Here is a 22,928-nt window from a genome sequence, read left to right as displayed (position 1 = left end):
GCCCCCTGCAGTGGAAAAGTGGAGTCTTAACCACTGGACCTCCAGGGAAGTCCCCAAAAGCATTAGTTAGAATTTTTTTTTTTTTTTAAGAATTTTGTGGAGGCTTCTCTGGTGGCTCAGTGGTAAAGAATCTGCCTGAAAATGCAAGACACTCAAGTTCAATCCCTTACCCAGGAAGATCCCACATGCCAGAGAAACTTAGCTGGCTTTTTCCACAGCTAAACAAGGCTCACCTGTGACCCGAACACTACACATCTAGTACTGAGTAAACAGCTTTGAAAAAAAAGTGTCCAGACCAAAAAAAAAAAAAAGAATTTTGTGGACTTCCCTGGTGGTACAGTGGATAAGAATCCACCTGCCAGTGCAGGGAATACAAGTTCCATCCTTATCCAGAAGATTCCACATGCTGCGGAGCAAGTAAGCCCCTGCTCCACAAATACTGAGTGTGCCTCCTAGAGACCTAAAGCCACAACTACTGAGCCTAAGTGCTGCAACCACTGAAGCCTGTGCCTGTGCCTAGAGTCTGTGCTCTGCAACAAGAGAAGCCACCACCACGGAAACCCGACCACAAAGAAGAGTAGCCCTCACTCACTGCAGTTAGAGAAACTCCCTGTGCAAAAACCAAGACCCAACACAACCATAAATAAATAAAAAGAATTCTGTAGTAATAAAAAGAAGAGAGAATGTTACTGGTCATATATTGTAGATACCATCCTAGTAAAATTTCTGAGAAGGCATGAATGAGTAATTCTACATTACCTAATAGTATGGTATAACCAAACATTTATCAAAATAAAAATGAGGTCCATATACATACAAAATCAACTCTTTATCTTAAGTATCACCAGAAACTATAGAGCCCCAAACGAACTCTTGAGTGGTAGTAAGGCTCTTAAAACAATAACATTTTAAGTGCATAGCTATTATAAACCCATTTGATATTCCTTTTAATTGCCATGATGCTGATGAATATAGTTTGTATTCAAACGGAGGTCACAAGTACTACCACAGCAGTTTCAATATAATTCAGCCTTAGTTAAGAAGTAAATGGATATTTAAAGTTACATGTTACCAGGAAGGAGGGACAAAACCAATTACAGCAAACATTAGTTTTTTAAAATAGCAAATGAAAGATTTGTATTAAATCGTTTTCTTTCTTCTCTGGACATGTACAGAATACAATAATACAAGAAATTTTGCTATATCAACCACTCCTTTTCCTTGCCTCAGCTGTTCTATGGATCAATTAGCCTGGAAAATATAAACTGGGATGCAAAAAATGACTCAGAAGGGAAGGCTGAAATTCACTTTACAATATTTAGTCTATGAAAAAGGTTTTAAAAACACCACTGAAGTGAAGTGAAGTCGCTCAGTCATGTCCAACTCTTTGTGACCCCATGGACTATACAGTCCATGGAATTCTCCAGGCCAGAACACTGGAGTGGGTAACCTTTCCCTTCTCCAGGGGGTCTTCCCAACCCAGGGATTGAACCCAGGTCTCTGGCACTGCAGGTGGATTCTTTACCAGCTGAGCCACAAGGGAAGCACTAGGTCAATATATTTTAGCTGAAGGAAGAGGTAGTTGTGTATGTTATTTTATTTCGACTGGCCAGACAAATTCTAACGTTCCCTTTAATTTTTTCCTACATTGGAGGACTGACACTTGAAAATCCAACATTAGAGACCTCATGCCATAAATTCAAGATGGTATTTTTCAATGTACAGGTCATAGAATGACCCCTGGATGTTTGTTAAAAACAAACATTCCTGTGCCTCAACCAAGTTCTACCAAGACAGAATCACGAGAATCAGCATTTTGACAAGCAATCTGAAAATTTTGACATACACACTTATTTTAAGTGCTCCCCAGGTGGCTTTGCATTAAACTGCCTGCCAATGCAGGAGACACAGTAGATGCAGGCTTGATTCCTGGGTTGGGAAGATGCCCTGGAGAAAATGGCAACCCACTCCAGTATTCTAGGCTGGAAAATTCCACGGACAGAGGGGCCTGGAGGGTTACAGTCCATGGGGTTGCAAAGAGTATAAATATTACCTCATCCAACCTTCAGGCAGTTTCTTCTTTGTAAGAAGTGTATTTATTTAGAGAGAAACACACTTCACAGAATATGAACCATCTCAGAAGATGAGAGTGGCCCAGCATGTGTGCATGCTCAGTAGCTAAGTCATGATAAGTAAAGGTGGACAGGAAAACAACTGTAGGGACCTTAAGGATTTATTGCCCCCATCCATGGTTCTCAGGACTTCCCAGCTGGCACCAATGGTAAAGAATCTGCCTGCCAGTGAAGGCTATGCAAGAGACATGGGTTCAATCCCTGAGTGAGGAAGATCTCCTGGAGTAAGAAATGGCAACCCACTCACTCCAGTATTCTTGCCTGGAAAATTCCATGGACAGAGAAGCCTGGTGAGCTAAAGTCCATGAGGGCACAGAGAGTCACACACTGAGCACGCAAACTGAGCACAGCACTGTTTCTGCTAAAACACTTTTCACCATGGCCTAAAGGATCATTCATGTTCTGTCTTTCAGACTCTTGTTGAGCCTCTTTCGACAAACTCAAACTGCCTTTTGACCTCTTTAACAAAGCATTACTTTAACATCCCAGCCATGCATGGTCTTCTCTTCTTTCTCCAAATAGCAGAAGCACCAATTGTCTGAACCAATCAATTTCTTATTTTACAGACTTTACTTTCTTAGAGTTCATAGGTTATACTTGTCTGTAACTTTAGCACAAGGCTTTGCACAGAAAAGCAAACACTGAAAGATGAACTCTCCAGGTCGGTAGATGTCCAATATGCTACTGGAGATCAGTGGAGAAATAACTCCAGAAAGAATGAAGAGACTGAGCCAAAGCAATAACAACATTCAGCTGTGGATGTGACTGGTGATGGAAGTAAAGTTTGATGCTGTAAAGAGCAATATTGCATAGGAACCTGGAATGTTAGGTCCATGAATCAAGACAAATTGGAAGTGGTCAAACAGGAGATGGCAAGAGTGAACGTCAACATTTTAGGAACCAGCAAACTAAAATGGACTGGAAGTGGGTGAGTTTAACTCAGATGACCATCATATCTACTACTGTGGGCAAGAATACCTTAGAATAAATGGAGTAGCCCTCATAGTCAACAAAAGAGTTGTAGTTGAAATGTAGTACTTGGATACAATCTGGAAAACAACAGAATGATCTCTATTCATTTCCAAGGCAAACCATTCAATATCACAGTAATCCAAGTCTATACCCCAACTAGTAATGCTGAAGAAGCTGAAGTTGAACGGTTCTATGAAGAACTACAAGACCTTCTAGAACTAACACCCAGAAAAGATGTCTTTTTCATTATAGGGGACTGGAATGTAAAAGTAGGAAGTCAAGAAATACCTGGTGCTGCTGTTGCTAAGTCACTTCAGTCATGTCCGATTCTGTGCAACCCCACAGATGGCAGTCCACCAGGCTCCTCTGTCCCTGGGATTCTCCAGGCAAGAATACTGGAGCGGGTTGCCATTTTCTTCTCCAGGGGATCTTCCCGACCTAAGGATCGAACCCAGGTCTTCTGTGAAAGGCAAATAAGAAAAGGAAAGATATACACATTTAAATGCAGGGTTCCAAAGAATACCAAGGAGAGATTAGAAAGCCTTCCTCACTGGTCAGTGCAAAGAAATAAAGGAAAACAATAGGATGGGAAAGACTAGAGGTCTCTTCAAGAAAATTAAAGATACCCAGGGAACATTTCATGCAAAGATGGGCTCAATAAAGGACAGAAATGGTATGGACATAAGAGAAGCAGAAAATATTAAGAAGAGGTGAAGAAAAAAAAAAAAAAAAAAGAAGAGGTGGCAAGAATACACAGAAGAACTACACAAAAAAGATCTTCATGACCCAGATTATCACGATGGTATGATCACTCACCTAGAGCCAGATATCCTGGAGTGCAAAGGCAAGTAGGCCTTAGGAAGCATCACTATGAACACAGCTAGTGGAGGTGATGGAATTCCAGCTGAGCTATTTCAAATCCTAAAAGATGATGCTATAAAAATGCTGCACTCGATATGCCAGCAAATTTGGAAAACTCAGCAGTGGCCACAGGACTGGAAAAGGTCAGAAGAAAAAAAAAAAAAGGAAAAGGTCAGTTTTCATTCCAATCCCAAAGAAAGGCAATGCCAAAAAAATGCTCAAACTACTGCACAATTGCACTCATCTCACACGCTAGTAAAATAATGCTTAAAACTCTCCAAGCCAGGCTTCAACAGTACGTGAACCATGAGCTTCCAGATATTCAAGCTGGTTTGAGAAAAGGCAGAGGAAGCAGAGATCAAATTGCCAACATCCGTTGGATCATTGAAAAAGCAAGAGAGTTCCAGAAAAACATCTACTTTTGCTTTATTGACTATGCCAAAGCCTTTGTGTGGATCACAACAAACTGTGGAAAATTCTTCAAGAGATGGGAATACCAGACCACCTGACCTGCCTCTTGAGAAATGTGTAAGCAGGTCAGGAAGCAACAATTAGAACTGGACATGGAACAACAGACGGGTTCCAAATTGGGAAAGGAGTATGTCAAGGCTGTATATTGTCACCCTGCTTATTTAACTTATATGCAGAGTACATCATGAAAAACACTGGGTTAGATGAAGCACAAGCTGGAATCAAGCTTGCCAGGAGAAATATCAATAACCTCAGATATGCAGATGACACCCTTATGGCAGAACGTGAAGAAGAACTAAAGAGCCTCTTGATGAAGGTGAAAGAAGAGAGTGAAAAAGCTGGCTTAAAACTCAGCATTCAGAAAACTAAGATCATGGCATCTGGTCCCATCACTTCATGGCAAATAGATGGGGAAACAGCGGAAACAGTGTCAGACTTTATTTTGGGGGGCTCCAAAATCACTACAGTTGGTGACTGCAGCCATGAAATTAAAAGACACTTGCTCCTTGGAAGAAAAGTTAAGACCAACCTAGACAGCATGCTAAAAAGCAGAGACATTACTTTGCCAACAAAGGTCCCTCTAGTCAAGGCTATGGTGTTTCCAGTGGTCATGTATGGATGTGAGAGTTGGACTATAAAGAAAACTGAGATCTGAAGAATTGATGCTTTTGAACTGTGGTGTTGGAGAAGACTCTTGAGAGTCCCTTGGACTGCAAGGAGACCCAACCAGTCCATCCTAAAGGAAATCAGTCCTGAATATTCTTTGGAAGGACTGATGCTGAAGCTGAAACTCCAATACTTTGGCCACCTGATGTGAAGAACTAACTCACTGGAAAAGACCCTGATACTGGGAGAGACTGAAGATGGGAGGAGGAGGTGACAAGAGAGGATGAGATGGTTGGATGGCATCACCAACTCAATGGACATGAGTCTGAGTAAACTCTGGGAGTTGGTGATGGACAGGGAGGCCTGGTGTGCTGCAGTCCATTGGGGTTGCAGAGTCAGACATGACTGAGTGACTAAACTGAACTGAACTGAACTTGCACAGAAACAGTACTTAAATCTTCAAAATATTAATTGTCTTGCTTATAACTCTTCTCTGTGAGCAAATCCCTACAACACTGACTTCAGTACAACAGTGACTCCAAACAGCCCACTGGTCTCTAACAGAATGCTACTTCCAAAGTTGCTTAATATTACAAGAAATAATCGATATATCATTTGCTATTTATTAACTCCTTAAGTGAGTCAAGTCCTATAATAAGCACTAAGTACATTACCACATTAAATTCTCACAATCATTCTGAAATGGGCATTATGATCTTTATTTGACCGAAAAAAGACATTGGAAACTGAGGCAGAAGAGTTCAACGAACTCTCCCAAAGCCACATACCCCAGGAGCAGCAAGGCTGAAAAGTCCGAGCCTGTGTTTCTCTGACTCAAAGCATGCGCATTATCTCCACTATGTTATACTAGAGACAGAGAGATTTGGTGTTCTGTCATCATGTCAAACTTACTGCCAAGAACCCCAGAATGTATGGGTCTTGCAATAAAGACACTTCCAGTATACTGTTTGTAACTCTCTTATTTTCTACACCCCTCATGTATACACATACACATCCTAAAAGTAAGCCATTGTGAAAAAAGAAATTTAAAGAGGATTTCTTGAGACCAACAGATACTGTTAAATGACTACAGACAGCAAAGAGCTCTAAATTCTATCACTATTCTCTATGCTATTTACCTGCAGACAGCCTAAAGACAACCGAAGAACTCAAAGGGAACTACTTGAAAGTTCACAAGGAGCTCTGATAAACTTTTGCCCAAAGCACTTACTGATCATTAAACACTGGAAGCATTCACATACACATATATGCATAAAAAATTGAAAAAAATGTATAAAGACAATGAAATTTTTATCATACGTTCCTTAGCTTCCTTACCCAGAAAACAGACCAAGAGATTCTATTTCAATTTCATAGCTGCCAGCACTTTGAAGACTGGACTGTTCAGAGAATAAACCACACCTGTTGGATTGTTTCGGTCATTCCAATCACCAGCTAATACAGTAATGAAAAGTAACATTCTCCTTCTTGGCCTACCTGAGGTGTTCAACAACGTCAACAGCTTGCCAGAATAATGACATACTGCTCACATGGGGGCGGCATTGTAAATGCGCTGGTCACTGGGTTGTAACCCACCACAGTTCTCTACATCTGCACATAGTGAGACACTCTGGTCCATACTTTGTGCTCCGTGGGGAGAAAAATGCCACAAGGAGGGGTTTTTAGCATGCAAAGGCATCTTCAAATGTCAGAAAATAAGTGAGCTATACTTTCATTTTTACAGTGTTTTCCTGGAACTGCTATAGAACAGTTAAGGACAGTAATCTTTAAAGTACCCCTACTCTCTTCTCATGGGCTTCCCTGGTGGCTCAGATGGTAAAGAATCCCCGACCAGGAAGATTCCACATGCCACAGAGCAACTAAGCCCGTACACCACAACTACTGAGCCTGTGCTCTAGAGCCCAGGGATCACCAACTACTGAGCCCACATGCCAAAATTATTGAAGCCTGAGAGCCCTAGAACCTGTGCTCCACAGCCAGAAAAGCCACTGCAATGGAAGTAGTCCCTGCTCACTGGAACTAGAGAAAAGCCCGACCAGCAACAAAGACCCAGGGCAGCCAATAAATAAATAAATAAAATTACTTTTTAGAAGCTTTTTTAAGTGTTATTATAAACCCATGATGATGTTATCTTTTTTAAAAATGTAGATATATGTTCTAACTCTGTCCACTGACAAAGTCCCCAAACAAGGACCAACCTCTGGCACCAGAATATCACCACTCAATACCATTTTCTCTTGAGAGAAAACTAAGCTCCTGGAGAAATGGCTGATTCCAGGGCTGGAAATGGTAAAAGCTGTCTGGAACATATTGTCATACTAGAAACAAATAAATTACTGGAGACAGACGACCATTCGAAAATCCCCAGGGTCAAAGAAGAAAGATTTTAATTAACATGAATCAGAATTTCCTGCAATGAATTAAAATACATCAAGGATATTTAATTCTATGAGTTCACTGAAAAAAAAAACATTTAATTTTGAAAGATGCTAGGTAACTAACACATTATTTTGAATATATGAATATAGTATATGAAGGCAAAAAAATACAGCATTAAGTCCAAGTTACCTATATGAAGTGTAATATAACTATTTAGTATAGATACTCCCTTTATGAAAATATTTCAGCTCATAAATAAAGGCTAAATGGTAAATTAGAGTGTTATCATTTTGTAACTTGTAAAAAGTTAGTAGAATCTAAGGAGGATTGGGCTTCCCCGGTGACTCAGCAGTAAAGAATCCGCCTGCCAATGCAAGAGACGCAGGCTCAATCCCTGGGTGGGGAAAATCCCCTGGAGGAGGGGACGGCAACACATGTCAGTATTCTTGCCTGGAAAATGCCATGGACAGAGAAGCCTGGCAGGCTACAGTCCATAGGGTCGCAAAGAATCGGAAACAATTGAAGTGATTGAGCATGCACCCACACAAGGAGGATTACTCATGTCCGCTAACCACATCCACAAGTGAAACGAGAAGAGGTGTGTCTCATGGGTTTGGGACAGGAGAGCAGGTACCCGCGCTACTGTGAAGCAGTGCAGACACAAATCAGACATGGATTTCACCAAGCTTATAGTCCTAAAGGATAGGTAAAGTATCTGCCGGTCAATGCACAAGATGCAAGAAACAAGGGTTCAATCCCTGGATCAGGAAGATCCTCTGGAGGAGGAAATGGCAACCAGCTCAAGTACAAACTCTGGGATAATCTCAGGGACAGAGGAGACTGAAGGGCTAGAGTCTGTGGGGTCACAAAGTCAGATGCAACTGAGCACACAGGAATGAATAGTCCTACCTGCCAACTGCTAGAAAATAGAGGGGAAAGGGGAACACATCAAAATTAACCAAAGGGAAACAATCAACAAGATCCGTGCTGTGGAAAACCATACAGATCATGTAACCTAGTTTTTCAAGAGGTAAGCAATACATTACAAAAGAAGAGAGACAGAAAGAGACTGACAGGGACTTCTTTGGCAGTCCAGTGGTTAAGAATTTCCCTTGCAATGCAGGGGATTCAGGTTCAATCCCTGGTCAGGGAAATAAGATCCCACATGCCATGGAGTAACTAAACCTGCATGCTGCAACCACTGAACCCACCCACCACAACTAGAGAGTCCCTGTGCCACAACGAAAGATCCCACACGATCCAACTAAGAACCAACACAGTCAAATGAATAAATAAAAGAAAGAGAGAGAGAGAGCTACAGATGAAAAGAGAAAACCTGAACTGGGGTCCTCCTATTTCAGAAAATGGGAACCTCATTCTTCCAGTTCCCAAGACAAAAGCCTTGGAGTCACTGTTAATTCTCTTCATTCTTCCGCCTCCACCTGCAGCCTGTCAGTGACTCCCCTCTGCTCTATGTCCTCAGAATCTGAGCTCCCCTCACCCCATCCCCCACCACTGCTCTGGTCAAAGCCCCTAGGGCCCCTCACCTGCATCCAAGGGGAACCTCTAACCAGCCCCCTTTTTCTCACCCTGAACTCTGACGCCTACCATCAAGACAGCAGCCAGGCTGAGAATTTTCAAGTACAAGTCAGATTCTGACACAGCTCAGTCTTCACGGCTGTGGCACATGGTCTCATCCACAGTCCAAGTATAGTTCTTAAAACATCCCAAGGCCCTCAGCAATCTGGCTCCTTCTTGCCACCTGCTCACCTCCCCCTTGCTCCTCAGGCTCTGGCCACCCTGACCTCCTTGAGTTTCTCAAAAAGATCAGGCAGCCCCTCCTTGGAGACTCGCGCTTGCTCTTTCCTGTGTCTAGAGCCATCTTCCCTCAGATCTCCTCGACCCTCCTTTCTTTGCAGATCTGAGCTCCAGAGTTAACCATTCCTTCATGAGTCCTACCCTTATCACACCTGCTCTCCATCTACCTGCCCAGTTTTGCACTGGTAAATTATTTTTTAATGTCTTTATTTTATTTTTGGCTACGCTGGGTCTCTGTTGCTCTGCGTGGGTCTTCTGTAGTGGCAGCAAGCCGGGGCTACTCTTCCATTGGCTTCTCATTGCAGTGGCTTTTCTTACTGAGGAGCATGGCTTCAGTAGTTCGGTACATGGGCTCTGGTTGCTCCGTAGCATGCAGGATCTTCCCAGATCAAGGACTGAACCCATGTCCCCTGCATTGGCAAGCAGACTCTTATCCACTGTACCACGAAGGAAGTCCTAAATTAGTTTTTGATGTCTATCTCCCTCCATTAGAAGGAACGAAAACAGGGACTTTTTTCAATGCTACATGCACAGTGCTTAGAATGGTAACTGACTCATAGTAGGGCTTCAGAAATGTTAGTTGAATAGAAGCATCAATTGACAAAAATAAATAGAGTACAAATATTTGATCTGGGGACTTCTAAAAATCACTTTGGTTCAAGTTCTGCAGAGACTGTCTTGAGTGACTCTGGACAGACCCTTCCTTCCTAGGAGCTAGAATTTACCTTCATCAATTACAACACTCCTCTCTACCAGAATGCTTTCCAGCTCGCTGTTCTTAAATCATTTAAAATAAGTTCATCTATGGTTACCCTGCAGTCATTTTCTATAGGATAACGATTTTTCCATTTTATTTTTGGCCTGATCAGAACTGCCATTCTGGGACTTCCCTGGTGGTCCAGTGGGTGGGAGTCCACCTTCCAACGCAGGGGACACAGGTTCAATCCCTGGTCAGGGATGATCCCACACGCCATAGAGCAACTGAGCCCACGCACTCTGGAGTCCATGCGCCACAACTAAGACCCAAAGCAGCCAAAAATAAATAAATAGTAATTTTTTAAAAAAAGAACTGCCTTCCTTTAGCTCCTCTGATACAGTAAGAAAAACTACAAGATATTTTGGTAATTCAGTCACTTTCTGACATGATTCTGAACTGATTGTCACTTAGATCCAGGCCTGCAGGTTTACCTTCATCTAATTAAAACTTCATTAATTGAATTAGGTTGGGATAAGGATAGGGAATAACAAATCTGAGTCCATATTAGATCTGTTTCTTTTACTTTAACCTTTGTTTTCTATTGCTTTTGCTACAAGTTAATCACTAAAGGGATGCTGTCTATTTTAAAATTTACATGATGGCCCATCTCTGAGAAGCCCCCCCATGCCTGAAGGTTAAACTAAAATACCTTTGTTCAGCTCAAAGGAAACATCCTGATCTAGCCCACCTGTGAATGGCTGCAGGAAAGAAGAAATTAACACACCTCCTCCCCAGTCAGGCCAAAATTAGAACATCTTTGCAACAACTTTTACTGGTCTTCTTACTTTACCTCCTCACCTCCCCCTCCATCCAGACCCCAGCAAGACAGTTCCCTAGGACCCTAGCAGCCTGCCATCTTAGAGGACTTTATTTACTAAAATGCAGTTCTCTGGGTTTCCCAGGTGGCTCAGCGGGTAAAGAATCCATCTGCAACGAAAGTGACACAGGTACAATCCCTGGGTCGAGAAGATCCCTCGCAAGAAGGCAGGACAACCCACTCCAGTATTCTTGCCTGAAGAACCCCATGGACAGAGGAGCCTGGTGGGCTACAGTCCAGAGGGTCGCAAAGAGTTGGACACCACTGGAGAGACTGAGCACACACACTCAGTAAGGATCCACTGAGCACTGGATCAGTTAGGATGTGTTTGGCTTCAAGTAACAGTAAATCCAAATGAAAGGGGTTTAAACAATAACAGCGCAGGCCCTCGTTATATGAAACTCAGAGGTGGGGAAATTCCCGAGTGGGTTGACAGAGAGACTCACTGATCCCATATTTTAAGTGCAAGAGAAAGCTACTGGAGGATTTTCAAAACATTTTCTAAAGTGCTTGCAATTTTGAATGTTCTTTCTGGCTGCTGTACAGACATTGTATGCAGTGGTGGTGGGGGGAGTGTGGCAACAGAGGAAAAAATGGTGAGGTTTTTGCCATAATTCAGGGGCAAAGATGGCAGCTCAAGTTTGAGGTGCTTATTGAAAATCTCCATGGATATGTGAAGTAGGCAATCGGATATGAGTGTTCAGAGTTCAGTGGAGAAGACGGGCTAGAGACACAAAGTTGGTTCTGATCAGTACATAGACTGTATCTAATGCTAGGTAACTGGGTGAGAGCACCTGGAAAGAGGTGAATAGATGGCGAAGGGTATAGAATAGATATTTGGGGCATTCAGACACTTCCAGTTTAAGCAGAGGAAGAGGCCAGCCACAGGGATGGAGTAGGACAATGGTACAGAAGGATGAAGACAGAAGAGTCATGGAACCCCAGCAGAGAACACTCCATAATGAAGGTCTGGTCAGGACTTCCCTGGCCATTCAGTGATTAAGACTCCATGCTCCCAATGCAGACACACGGGTTCAAGTACTGGTCAGGGAACTAAATCCCACATGCTGCGCAGCCAAAAAAATAAAAATAAAAATGAAGGTCTGGTCAACTGAGCCAATAACAATTGAGAAGTAAGATAAAAAAGGACAGAGCAATGATCACCAGACTTGACAACGCATAACCATTGGTAGCCTTGAGAAAAGAAATCCTGGCAGAGAAGTGGGGGGAAAAGATAAGTAGAGTGGGCTGAGAACAAAAAAGGATATGAAATGAGTCACAGTAGACCTGTGCTTTCCAATATGGTAGCACTAGCCACATGTAGCTAATTAACTTAAAAATTCACTCCTTGGGTACACTAGCCACATTTCAAATGCTTGACAGCCACATGAGACTAGTAGCCACCAAATTAGACAATGCAGAGATAGAGTATTCCCATCATCTCAGAAAGTTCTATTGGATAGCACTGCTATGACAATAATTTTATTACATGGATATAGATGCACCTGTAGGGTAAATTCCACAGCACTGGCAGTGGGGTTGGGCAAAGACTCACAGGTCTTTGTCTTGAGCAAATGAGTGGAGAGGGTGCATTTCTTGGAATAGAGAAGCTGGGATAACAGGTTGTGGGGAAATCAGATGTTCTATCTGGGATGTAGTAAGTTTGAGATGGACTTCCCTGAGGGCTAAGCGGGTAAAGAATCCTCCTGCAATGCAGGAGCCACAGGAGACTTGCATCCTAGCAAATACAACCAGTGAAACCCATGGTGGATTTCTGACCCCTATAACTGTTTTGTTTTTTTTTTTTTTGGCTGCCCTGTGCCACAGGTGGGGTCTAAAATACCAGTCTGATATATAACTCCCTTGCTTAAAATGGTGTTTTCCAACTCCTATAAGACAGCAAATACATTCCCTAACTTGGCCTACAAGGCATCCCTATTTGGGCCTGGCCTGCCACTCAAGCCTTTCCTTTAGGATTCCATACCCTCTGCCTCCTTTAGGCCTTTGCATATTCTATTTCCCTATCTGGAACATCCTTCCCAACCCCCACCCTTTATCTTCCCCGGCTGACTCTTACTCCTCCTTCAGGCCCCATCTGGGATGCTTCCTCTGGCAAATTTCCCAGACCCCTAGACCAGTTAGACGCTTCTGCATAAAGGGGACCTAGATACCCCCACCTGTGGCACCATCTAATCGTCTAATCGCCATCTCCACTTCCAGGCACCAAGGGCTCTAGAACACAACTTGCCTAGCACAGCACCTGACATGCAGGAATGTTTGAAAGACAGCAGTTAAAAATGAAATAGATATCATTCACTCCAACTAATAAAAATAAATGAAAAAAAATGAAATAGATATCATTCGAAATGGCTTAAGTGGTTCAGTTAGGATATATGGGAGACTGGAGAGATCCTTAAGAAACTCTTCCAAGTCAGTTTTATCTTTTTCATATTTATTTGGCAGTGTCAGCTTAGTCACAGCACGCGGGATCTTCGTTGTGTCATTGCGGGTCTTTCGTTGCCGTGCAGGGAGTCTCTTGTTGTGGTGCCAGAGCTCCAGAGTCAGAGGGATTCAGTAGCTCCATGGCATGTGGGATCTTAGTTCCCTGACCAGGGATCAAACCTGAGTCCCTTGCATTGCAAGGCGGATTCTTAACCACTAAAGCACCAGGGAAGTTCCCCAAGTCAGTTTTAGTCCCTGGGAACATACTCATTCTCCCTGACACACAGGCAGAGGGCAGGACCAGGTTGCAGTTCCATGCTCAGTTTTGCTGAGGTATTTGAAATAGACCACCATCTAGTCTTGAACTCTTGTATTTCTATAAGAATCTGTCTTGTTTTTTAGAGGTGATCACTTCAGTAAGGGCTTCCCAGGTGGCTCAGATTGTAAAGAATCTGCCTGCAATGCAAAAGACCCCAGTTTGATCCCTGGATCAAGAAGATCCCCTGGGGATGGGAATGGCTACCCATTCTAATTTTCTTGCCTGGAGAATTCCATGGACAGAGGAACCTGGGGAGCTGTAGTCATGGGGTTGCAAAGAATCGGACATGACCAAGCAACTTTCACACATTCATACACACACACACACACACCTCAGTAAATGTTCATGGGAAATGCTGGGCTTCCTTTCTGTTGGTCTTGTAGCAGTGTTTTTCTGCAAGTTATTGGTCAACTGTTTTTTTCTTTCCCTTTCCCTTGTAATGTCTTTGTATAGAACTTTCTCTGGTTCATTTTTGATAATTCATCTCCCTTGAGGTGTTTTCTGAACCAGCACTTTGCAGAAGGTTCACTTGGAGGAGGGCCCAGGGCTAGTCAAGGCTTTAATGTGTAATTATTTCTTTTGCATTTTGAAAAATTAAATTGAGAGAATATATGAAATATAAAATGTATATGTAAGATTAAAGAAAGAAAATAGAACAAAGATCAGTGTATCTGAAACTCAGGTAACAAAATCAGGTGCTATCTCCATCTTTGGGGCCCTTGCAGGGCGCCCACCCTAAAGCAACATAATCCTAAATGTGTGCTTACTAATCCCTGTTATTCTTCACAGATTTTCAGTGTCCTTTTTTATGTCTACACATTCTATTAAATAGTATCATATATACTTGGGCTTTCAAAGACGCAGTTTTATGCTTTATATTATCTTCTGTGATTTGCTTTTTTTTGAATGATGTGTCTTCTAACCATTGGAAGGGATAGAACCCATGCCCCTTGAAGGGCAAAGTCTTAATCGCTAGAACACCAAGAAAGTCCCTGATATGATTTTCTTAGTCAACATCATACTTGAGAGATGGCTCCATGCTGGAGGTGGTGGTGACTGACACTTGTTACACTCCCTTCAGAATGGCATTCCATTCTACTGACTGTACACAACTGATTTCTCCATTCTTCTGTTGAAGGACCTTTGTATTGTCCCATACTCTGCGATGTTATCCATCTAGACTGCCTAGAACAAAATCACCTGGTCCCTGGGACTCCTTTCCAAGAGTCCCACGGGCTATGCTTCTTGGAGAGGAACTGCTGGGATCTGGGACAGGCCCCAAGTCTACCCCACCCTGCACATTGGTTTCCAATGTTACTGTACTGACAATGCTCTAACTCTCAGAGATGGCTCACTGTTCTATGTCCTTCACATCTTTCATATTTTTGTCATTCTCACCAACAGTGAGTGGACAGTGGGAGACATGGGAGAAACTCCCCACACTCCTTTTCTCCACCAAACTATCTTCTATGTGACTTGAGTGTGTGGTTCCTTATTCATACTCACTCATTTTTTTCCCTGTAGAGAAGGTGGTTGCATTTCATTCCTGATCTCACAAGAGAGGTGTCTGCATTTTGGACTGCAGGATGTCCATTCATTCTGCAGCCCATTCTGCAGCCTCCCTCTTCTGGCCCTGTGGATGGCTCCTCTTCTACTTGATTGGTTTGGCATTTCAGCTCTCCCTAGTTTAGTTGAAGACCATATTTGTTCTTATCTGGTTTTGGAAAGAGAAGGAAATGCCAACTGAGAGTCACTATTATTAAATGGAAAGACTCCAAGACACTGTTTTTTGGCTTTTTTTTTTTTTTTTTACTATGCTGTGTCTTTGTTGCTGTGCATGGCTAGTTGCAGTGAGTGAGGGCTACTCTTTATTGTGGTGCACGGGCTTCTAGCTTCTCTTGTTATGGAGCATGGGCTCTAGGTGCACAGGTTACAGTAATTGTGGCACATGGAATCCTCCCAGACCAGGGATCCAACCTGTGTCTCCTGCATTGGCAGGTGGATTCTTAACCACTGCACCACCAGAGAAGTCCCTCCAAGACTCTTAAAAGCATCAGTTTCTCAGACCAGTCCTAGGTCCCCTGCACTAGGTATTTCCAGATGAGACCCTGAGTATCTGTATGTTTAAAAAAATCTCTCCAGGTTTTGGCCACAGCAATCAGAGCAGAAAAAGAAGTAAAAGGAATCCAGATAGAAAAAGAAGTGAAACTCTTGCTGTTTGCAGATGACATGATCCTCTACCATAGAAAACCCTAAAGACTCTACCAGAAAATTACTAGAGCTAATCAACGGATATAGTAAAGTTGCAAGATATAAAATTAATACACAGAATCCCTTGCATTCCTATACACTAACAATGAGAAAACAGAAAGAGAAATTAAGAAAACAATACCATTCACCATTGCAACAAAAAGAATAAAATACTTAGGAGTATATCTACCTAAAGAAACAAAAGACCTATACATAGAAAACTATAAAACACTGATGAAAGAAATCAAAGAGGACACAAACAGATGGAGAAACATACCGTGTTCATGGATTGGAAGAATCAATATTGTCAAAATGGCTATTCTACCCAAAGCAATTTATAGATTCAATGCAATCCCTATCAAGCTACCAACGGTATTTTTCACAGAACTAGACCAAAGAATTTCACAATTTGTATGGAAATACAAAAAACCTCGAATAGCCAAAGTAATCTTGAGAAAGAAGAATGGAACTGGAGGAATCAACCTGCCTGACTTCAGACTCTACTACAAAGCCACAGTCATCAAGACAGTATGGTACTGGCACAAAGACAGAAATATAGATCAATGGAACAGAATAGAAAGCCCAGAGATAAATCCACGAACCTATGGACACCTTATCTTTGACAAAGGAGGCAAGGATATACAATGGAAAAAAGACAACCTCTTTAACAAGTGGTGCTGGGAAAACTGGTCAACCACTTGCAAAAGAATGAAACTAGAACACTTTCTAACACCATACACAAAAATAAACTCAAAATGGATTAAAGATCTAAATGTAAGACCAGAAACTATAAAACTCCTAGAGGAGAACACAGGCAAAACACTCTCCGACATAAATCACAGCAGGATCCTCTATGACCCACCTCCCAGAATATTGGAAATAAAAGCAAAAATAAACAAATGGGACCTAATGAAACTTAAAAGCTTTTGCACAACAAAGGAAACTATAAGCAAGGTGAAAAGACAGCCCTCAGATTGGGAGAAAATAATAGCAAATGAAGCAACAGACAAAGGATTAATCTCAAAAATATACAAGCAACTCCTGCAGCTCAATTCCAGAAAAATAAATGACCCAATCAAAAAATGGGCCAAAGAACTAAACAGACATTTCTCCAAAGAAGACATACAGATGGCTAACAAACACATGAAAAGATGCTCAACATCACTCATTATCAGAGAAATGCAAATCAAAACCACAATGAGGTACCATTACACGCCAGTCAGGATGGCTGCTATCCAAAAGTCTACAAGCAATAAATGCTGGAGAGGGTGTGGAGAAAAGGGAACCCTCTTACACTGTTGGTGGGAATGCAAACTAGTACAGCCGCTATGGAGAACAGTGTGGAGATTCCTTAAAAAAACTGGAAATAGAACTGCCATATGACCTAGCAATCCCACTTCTGGGCATACACACTGAGGAAACCAGATCTGAAAGAGACACGTGCACCCCAATGTTCATCGCAGCACTGTTTATAATAGCCAGGACATGGAGGCAACCTAGATGCCCATCAGCAGATGAATGGATAAGGAAGCTGTGGTACATATACACCATGGAATATTACTCAGCCATTAAAAAGAATTCATTTGAATCAGTTCTAATGAGATGGATGAAACTGGAGCCCATTATACAGAGTGAAGTAAGCCAGAAAGATAAAGACCAATACAGTATACTAACACATACATATGGAATTTAGAAAGATAGCAATGATAACCCTATATGCAAATCAGAAAAAGAGACACAGATGTACAGAACAGACTTTGGGACTCTGTGGGAGAAGGCAAGGGTGGGATGTTTTGAGAGAACAGCATCGAAACATGTATATTATCTAGGGTGAAACAGATCACCAGCCCAGGTTGGATGTGTGAGACAAGTGCTTGGGCCTGGTGCACTGGGAAGACCCAGAGGGATCAGGTGGAGAGGGAGGTGGGAGGGGGGATCGGGATGGGGAATACATGTAAATCCATGACTGATTCATGCCAATGTATGACAAAAACCACTACAATATTGTAAAGTAATTAGCCACCAACTAATAAAAATAAATGGAAAAAAAAAATCTCTCCAGGTGAGATTCCTTGGCAGTCTAGTGGTTATGACTCTGTGCTTTTTCTGCTGAGGGCATGGGTTCAATCCCTGCTTGGGGAACTAAGAGCCCAAAAGCTGTGTTGCCAAATAATAATAATAAAGTGATGCCAAAAATAAAAAAACCCTCCAGGTGATTTAAGTAGAAAGTCATGTACAACAGATTTGACACAGAAAAGACTTTCTACCTAAGTCTTATTCTTCTTATAATTTTTTACCTGAGAACCAATCTTTTACAAGAACTAATCTGTTAGGACATTCCCAGATTTCTTTTTTCTTTTTATATGAAATTTGTCTCTTACTTAATAATTCTTCAACAATTGTGCTTGATCTGTATTTGGCCTGAGAGATAAACATTCAATTTTATTTACTCAAATGATTAGGTTTCCCTTATAAATTAGCTTGTTAATGACTTGGTCTCTTTGTTACATTTGTTTCCTGGCAACAGGGGAGTCTTCCACATGTTGATTTGCTTACCTAAAGGATGCAATGAAAAATTTTTTAAATTTTATTTATTTACTTTTGGCTGTGCTGGATCTTTGCTGCTGCACAGGCTTTTTTTCTAGTTGTGGTGATCTGGGGCTACTCTCTTGTGGTCCACGGGCTTTTCTTGTTGCAGAATCCAGGCTCTAGGGTACATGGGGGCTTCAGTAGTTGCAGCTAACGGGTTCTAGAGCACAGGCAGGCTCAACAGTTGTGGCACACAGGCTTAAGTGGTTCTGAGACATGTGGGATCTTCCTGGATTAGGGATTGAACCCGTGTCTCCTGCATTGGCAGGCCGATTCTTTCCCACTGAGCTGCCAGGAAAGCCTCTGAAATATTAAAGTCCAGTGGCTGCCTGGCACCATCTTGGTTTCCCATCCTTGTGTACTGGAGAGGCTGGCCCTGTGAACCCATGGCTGCTTGTACTAGCTGAGTTTGTGAGAACTGAAATCTCAGCCTGTGTCAGGCATCAGACTAAGTGCTTAGCTTTTGGTGTCCCATCAGTTTATCTCTAATTCCTCCTAGAAAGGCAAGAAGTGCCTATCAAAGGAAATATATTCCTAAAGATGTAAACATTTCTTTAAGTATCAATGCCTTCACTTTCTCTGGGCTCAGTTCCTGGAAACAATCACCAGGATCTTTGAATTTCCAGTTACAACAAAACAAATCCTGAAAGTGACTCCAGAGTAGGTAAACTGGAGTTTTCTTTGACTGTTGTTGGCTTTTGGCTTTGTTTCTTATGAAAAACAGTAGTCTCCTGATATCCTCGATGGATCGATCCCAGGACCCCACAAATAACAAAATGTGTGGCGGCTCAAGTCCCTTTTATAAAATGACACAGTAAGCCAGCCGGTTGTCTCTAAGAGCTCTGCCTCTGAGGATTCACCCAATTTATTACGATTGGCTGAACCTGCTGATTCAGGACCGAAGGATATGGAGGGTCAACCGTATATACACTTGATTTTTTCTCCTCTGGGATGGACACTCAATTATACAATTACCTATCTTTGCTTATATATATACTCTACTTTTAAAATTAATTTTATTTCTCTATTCATTCATTTTTGGCCATGCTGGATCTTGGTTGTGGCAAGCCAGTGCTACTGTTCATTGCCGTGCATGAGTTTCTTGTTGTGGTGGCTTATCTTGTTGCAGAACATGGGTTCAATAGCTGTGGTACATGGGCTTAGTTGCTCAGCAGCACATGGAATCTTCCCAGACCAGGGATCAAACCTGTCACCTACGCTTGAAGGTGAATTCTTAACCACTGGACCACCAGGGAAGTCCTACCTTTCTTTCCAATGTAAAACCTAAGAGACAGTTAATGGCCCACAAAATGAAATGTCACTTAGTAAATACTTTTCTAATTCCAGTTTACACTACTTTGGTCAAGGTAGTGTGTGTGTGCGTGTGTGTGTGTGTGTGTGTGTGTGTGTGGAGAGAGAGAGAGAGAGAGTGAGCTATTTTTGAACTGGTAGAAAGGACATTGTTTGCGTGCTAAGTCGCTTTAGTTGTGTCTGACTCTTTGAGACCCCATGGACTGTGACCCTCCAGGTTCCTCTGTCCATGGAATTCTGCAGGGAAGAATACTGGAGTGGGTTGCCATGCCCTCCTCCAGGAGGTCTTCCCGACCCAGGGATCTCTTAAGTCTCCTGCATTGGCAAGTGGATTCTTTACCACTAGCACCACCTGGGAAGCCCAGAAAAAGTATTAAACATGGTAAAAATAGTAAAATTTACTTTTGCAGCTAGGGTAAATCCCAAGTCTTTTCTCCTCTCATGCTACCCCTAGGATGCCAGAGGCAGAAACTAGCACTCCTACTGTGGGAACTACCATTGCCTGGCATTTTCTGCCACCCAGATTAAGGAGGAGCCTCATGATGCTTGGGACAAAACACAGAAATGACTGTTTGATTTGGAGAGTATTCTTAACAGATGGCCACATTGCCTGTGAATTATGTCAATGTTATTACCTCTCTTTTTATTTTCTTTTTGTCTGCGCCTTGAAGCATGCAGGTTCTTAGTTCCTCAAGAAGGGATCAAACCAACATTTACTGTGATGGGAATGTGGAGTCTTCACTGGACTGCCAGGGAAGTTCCAGTCTCTTTTTATTCTTTTCTCTCATTTCTAACTGTCTATCAGCTATCTCCCTCTCTCTTTTTTTTTTTTTTTAAATACTTACTTACTTGGCTGCACCAGGTCTTAGTTGCAGTATGTGGGATCTTTAATTGCAGCATGCCAACTCTTAGTTGCAGCATGTGGGATCTAGTTCCCTGACCAAGGAACAAACCCGGGCCCCCTGCATTGGGAAAGCAGAGTCTTAGCCACTGAACCACCCTGGAAGTCCCTCTCTATTTCATATCCTAGAGTTTTTAATCTGTTTCTATGAGAACTGAAAAAGAGTAACAGGATTTTGGTTTTCACGTAATAACTCAAGAAGTTGAACTTGAAAGCTAAAAGTACGTTTCTGGTTCTGTGAAGTATCTGCCCTTGACTATTTTTGTTTCTATTTTCCTTTTTTAATCTCTATTACGTATTACTGTTGATTGTAGAAAATCAGTAAAAATGAAAAGTGTTAAGCAGTAGAAAAAAGTGGAAGTTGCCTGGAATCACCCAATGCTTAAATTTTCTCATCCTCCTCTGCCTCCTCCTCCTTCATATCTGCCTTCTTTTTTTTTTTCCCCTGCATCTGTTTAGTAATATTAATATTAAGAATATCAGACAGATGCACAGGAATGTAAGTACTGCCTTTTCCTCCCAAATATCACATGGTCCCCTTGAGAGATCACTGGTACAGCTAAGGACACTCTGTTTTGAACCATCCCCTGTCCAATTTTATGCAGAACTAGAGTAAGGTGAATGTGACAAACCAATGCAAAAAAAAAAAATCATGAGAAAAATATCAACATTTTAAATAAAAATAAAATCAACATTACTGATTGTTTCTTTAGCTTCAAATTCCACTTTGGCTTAGCATGGGACTGATTCTTCTTTATTTCAAATGTTGATATTTTATTCATTGTGAAATTTTTGCATTAATTTTTATTTTTAAAAAGACTACATTAAAATATTGTCTGGATTACAGGCATCTGGGGCACTCCTTTAAATGTTATGTCCACACCTGCCTCACCCTAGTCCCCACCCAATTCAGAAACCTCTATAATGAGATCTACAGCACTGGAGTGCTTGGTCTGAGTTGCCTGCTGGTCTCTGAGTCATAGCATGTGGCAGTCCCCCATTTTCTGGGATTGCTGTAAAGCAGGAAATCAAGAAGACCGAGGAAAGAAGAAAGCAATCCAGAATTCCCCTTGGGGTTCCTGTTTGTAACTCGAGGTCCAGTTTTTTTCCCTACTTGAATTAAGTTATCTAATCTTTTTTCCTAGAGGAGCAACTGATGGACCAAAATGGTCACTGAGCAATGTCAGGAATAATCCTGGAAGCAAGCCACATGTTCCCAACCAATTTGTGGGGATGAACAAGAGGGCTTTCATGGGACTTCCCTGGTGGTCCAGTGGTTAAGACTCAGTACTTGCACTACTAAGGGCCCAGATCCAATCCTTGGTCAGGGAATTAAGATCTCACAAGACTTGAGGCACAGTCGAAAAAAAAAAGAAGGCGGCGGCGGCTTCTGTGCCACAATCCAATACCAGTCACTGGGAACCACTCGATGGTTTGCTTTTTTAACCAAAACACTCTTATGGGATAGTCAAATAGCACTAACATTTTGGCACCACTTGTCAAGAAAAATTAGGTGTCAAGCAAAGACGTTTACAGCATATAGGTCATTAGCGAGGTATAAAGCAAAAGAAGTGTGTTATTAGATTTGTGAAAGTGAGACAGTCTCCAAATAAATACCATCTGCTCCCTAGCCCACTGCCTGCCAGGTTCCTGCTCAGTGGAAGGCCAGCCACAAAGAGTTTTAGCTCCCACCAAAGGGCCGTTTTGAGCACCCCAGAGTTTTCTGTGTGGCCACTAGGGGGAGGGAGTGAGGTATTCTGGGGCTCTTGGGTACCAAGGATGCCTGCCTGCATTCCAGATGGGTCCATGGTTTTCTGTCATTTTTCCTGCAGTTCTTGACTCCTCTCCATGTGTGTTGTTGTCGTTGTTGTTGTTTTTAAAGATTTTTTTTTATGTGGACCATTTGCAAAGTCTTTATTGAATTTGTTACAATATTGCTTCTGTTTCATGATTTTTCACCTGAGAGGTATATGAAACCTTAGCACCATATAGGGATCAAACCTGTACTGCCTGCATCGAAAAGTGAAATCTGGACTGCCAGGGAAGTCCCTCCTTGTATGCTTTTATTTGCTCTGATGGGTTTTGCTTGTTCCTGTCTCTGCATTTTCTTGTGCCTTGCATTTCTCTCTTCCTTTCTGCATATCTCAGGCCTTGACTGCTGCACATCCCAGCATTGTGCTTCCTGCTGCCCCTACCCCAGCTGCCTCTGCAGGCTTCCGGCCCCTCCAGAGACCCAGTGAGTGCAGCCCTGGGCCTTCTGTATGTTCAGTTCAGTTCAGTCA

At 42.2% G+C, this 22,928-nt stretch overlaps 1 long non-coding RNA gene across 1 annotated transcript in view; it reads right to left on the bottom strand.

Moving 5' to 3' along the window:
- Positions 1 to 3,504: 3,504 nt before the first annotated feature.
- The window catches only part of LOC122446556, a 30,292-nt gene continuing 10,868 nt past the window's right edge, over positions 3,505 to 22,928 (bottom strand). Inside the window, exon 3 of the long non-coding RNA XR_006270901.1 lies at positions 3,505 to 3,564. This is a non-coding gene — a long non-coding RNA (uncharacterized LOC122446556). The remainder of the gene's footprint in view (positions 3,565 to 22,928) is intronic.

Source organism: Cervus canadensis, chromosome 8 (genome assembly GCF_019320065.1).
Source record: "Cervus canadensis isolate Bull #8, Minnesota chromosome 8, ASM1932006v1, whole genome shotgun sequence".
NCBI classification, from domain to species: Eukaryota; Metazoa; Chordata; class Mammalia; order Artiodactyla; family Cervidae; genus Cervus; species Cervus canadensis.
Note: the sequence above shows the minus strand (reverse complement) of the source record. Positions and strands in the feature narration are given on the sequence as shown.